General features: G+C 34.5%; 1 pseudogene; it reads right to left on the reverse strand.

The window, feature by feature from the left end:
* Positions 1-3,739, reverse strand: LOC101496771 (CRM-domain containing factor CFM3, chloroplastic/mitochondrial-like; annotated as a pseudogene).
* Positions 3,740-3,787: the final 48 nt, after the last annotated feature.

The raw sequence follows: 3,787 nt of genomic DNA on the forward strand, positions 1-3,787 counted from the left end.
AAAACCCAAAATATATGGGGTGGAGGATTTTCCCAGTCTCTTCATGAGATTATTTTGAAGTAATAATTAGCTGGGTATGCAACCAATTAAGTCATTTCAGGTAAGCACAATGCATTGATTACTTACAAGTTCTTTTTTCATTTCTTCTATTTCCCCCCTCAACTCAGTTATATGCTGACTCAGAGCCTGCACAACTTATACAAGATCAAATATTGTCACATATAAAATGAGAAAAATAGATTTGAAATTGTCATAAAAATTTGAAACCTCGTGCCGTTGCATGGATATGGAATGCTCCAATGCTTTTGCTTTCATTAAATGGTTTCTTGGCCGGAGACTAATGGGCCGCCTATAATTCTTTCCACGATAGTAAATCAGAGAAAATCCTTTGGGAAGTCTATCTATTGCTACTAGAATTCCACCACTCTTGAAGTCCAGTAACCTAGCTGTGTTTTCAACAATTGCAAGAGTCTTTTCTTTTGTTATTAATTTAACAAGTTCTCGATGCTTCCAATGCAAATGCATATTCTCAATGATACCATCAAAAATACCATGTGTACCTGCGGAATATCATAAGTAGAAGTTAGGATTGCATCATTGCAATATAGCAACTTCTATTCAGCTGAATATTACCAACCAAGTTGCAAGTACGCCTTCATTTTTAAACCAACCGCACGGAACATAACACGTTCTTTATCTGTGATTGTTTCTCGCTCATTATCAGGACCAGCTGGAACCATGGACACTTTTAGTTCAGCTAATAGCTTTTCTGCTTTTAACATATCTGCCTGGGCCTGTTCATGTATTTAGAGGTGTAAATATGAAAAAAGAAAATCAAATTAAATGTTCATAAGAAAACAAAAGTCACAAAAACACATTATAAATATTCATTTCTATCCTTTTAATATGCTGTATTTGAGGGATATAAATACCTCACTATAAATAAGTATATACAGTTGAACTAAAACACAGCAAGCTTATTCAGGCTTTACAATTCAGATAAAGCCAAACATCCAAATTGAACTTTATAAAACAGCAAGCAGATAAACAAGTGCTGCAGTAACAATTAGGTAAAAACAATAAGCTGAAAGGATTTATATTATCAGGAATCCAGAATTCCAAACTGAGGCCTACCTACCAAGTCTCACCATTGGTTATTTTTGCTTTTTCTTAATTCTTCAGTTTATTAGGCATTTAAGCTCAACGTATTTAGTCCCTATTGGCTTGACCTAAAGCTCCAAGGATGTATCAAATGTTGAGTGTTTCTAAGGCTTTATGCCCATAATGAATTTCTAAGGTTTTATGCAAAAAATGAAGTTGCCATATTCCTGAGATTCAAGAAGCCCTTGATGGGAAAAAAAGATTTCTAAGACTAAACCACCGATTCATAAGATACATTTTTCTGCACCATTACTAAACTACCAAACCTTCCAACTGATTTCAAAGCTTTGGCTAATGAACGGTATCCCCCACAACATATCCTATTTGCTTTGGAAACCTCAATTTCAACCTTGGGATATATCAATATATAAATAAATATTATAACATGTAAATAGCAGTATTAACTTACGATCTTGAATCAGAATGCCAAAGAACATAGCGACCTCTCAACAGTTCCTCTTCTTATGACACGACAACAGTATGATAGTTATTTGCAGACTAATTATGTGAACATTAAAAAACCTCTTCCCCTTTAAAGCAAGCCATTTATGATTTACATTCCAACAATAAAGCACAACTACTGTCTCAACCATATATAATCTTCATAAACAAGTAGATACTTACAACAGCTAGTTTAAGTTCAACTTTTTTCATGAGCCTAACATTGTTGGTTTTGGCAGCCTCTTTCATCATCTTCTCACGTTCAACAATATATAAGTCCCTTCCGCAGGGTGCTTGAGCTTCATAGAACTCAGACTCAGTCAATGACCCTGCTAGTGCAGATGTTTGATCTTCCTCAGGTGGAGTTGCATTAACAGATCTGCGCTCCACCTTCTCCCGAGCATCCTGCATCTGTTTCTTTAATTCATGTCTTTCAGCTAAAATGGTACCCACACTGGCTGGAATGAAGTCCTTCCCACGATATATTACAATGTAATATTTATTCCTTAGCAACAAGGTACCTCCTGTTAATTTCTGGACCACAACAAAAATTATAAATACTAATTGCACTGTTCATTCTACAAATTGCATTTACTATTTTTTATCTAATCAGCCCTGCAGCCTATTATACAGTTTTAAGCAATGGTTATTACAATGTAATATTTATTCCTTAGCAACAAGGTACTTGCACATAATTTGATGCATTCAGCTATAGCCTTTAAGCAAACTCAATTTCACAAGCAACTGGCAACGAACAGGAATTTGTACATAACAAACCTTTAGCTCCTGAGCCATCAGTTCATTGTTTGTATTCTGGACACCATGCTTGACAGCAATCTTTGCAACTAAACTTTTCTCCCAAAGCTTAAGAATAGCACACGCCAGACCTTAAAGATTTCTATTTCTCCCTTTATGATGGTCAGCACAAGATCGTTATCAGAAAAAGTTAAAGAAATTTAATAAAACAGTACTGCTGATGATTTTCACTTACCCAAGGCAAAATGACAAGGAAGAGCTTTGGCAAGTTTCAGCATATTTGTGTGCTCATCATTGGTGAGCCGTGGATGCATTCTTGCAGGAAGAAACCTAAGAGGTGTTTTGTAACCAGGTAGCATAGAAGGAAGCAAATCAGCATCAACAGGAAGTACTCCTGTACCCCACCAATCAACAAAACGAGGACCAAAATCATCAAGCATTCTATCGAACTCAACCTCCTCCGGCGTCATGTTCTCAGGTCCTCCCTTTGAAATTTGTTGAGACACAATTTTTGGCCCTTGATAATTGTTACCACGGTACACCCACATAACACTTCCTGACCTCCAAATAACTAATCCTCCAGTTCGATGCTGTACAAATCTACAAGATATGAGTTCACAAATTCTTCAACGCAGCTTATCTTTTCTATAGAGCTTAATTTCCAGAATTGAATAACTAACTTCTAACCGAAATTATCTTTTCTGTTTGGATACACAGCTTAATTAAGTTAGTTATAAGCGCTATAAAAATAGGGTGAAAAAAAAAGGAAGAAAGCTACCTGAACCAGACAAATAATACTAAAAAGAATAGTCAATTTTTTACAAATTTCTTCATCGCTGTTTACAAATAATAAAATAGTCAATTTTTTAAAGAAAGAGACAATTGATACTAAAAAGAATAGAGAAAACAAACAACTAACCATTAATCTCACTATTTCAAAAACAAATTGTGACACATTTAAAAGGAGATTATACTCAAATTGAAGATAATTTAAAACATATTTGCTTGAAGTGGCGATACATGTTTTGGATTGTATCAAGCGAGAGAAGAAGTTGAAGTGTTTCTGTTTCATTTTAAAAATATTAAGCTCTCATCTTAAAAGATGAACATGCATGAAAGGAAAATTCAAATGAAAAGGATTAAACTCTCACATTTTTCTATCTTTATACACTTTCTTCTCAACAAGCACAATTGCCACTAACACTCCATTAAAATCATAATACAAGAAACATAAGCAATAAACATTGGTATTAAATGAAATGGAGTGGCACCCCTTGGCTCAAATAAATAGGAGAGAGATGAAGCAAAATGATAAATAAATTAATTAATTAATTAAAATTATTTTTTTTTACCGTAAATAGTACAGGACCAAATTAAGCATGGCAACGGAAGGTGAAAATGGTGGCTAGTTCATATCTATAAGAACAAC

The sequence above is a fragment of the Cicer arietinum genome, chromosome 5 (genome assembly GCF_000331145.2).
Source record: "Cicer arietinum cultivar CDC Frontier isolate Library 1 chromosome 5, Cicar.CDCFrontier_v2.0, whole genome shotgun sequence".
NCBI lineage: Eukaryota > Viridiplantae > Streptophyta > Magnoliopsida > Fabales > Fabaceae > Cicer > Cicer arietinum.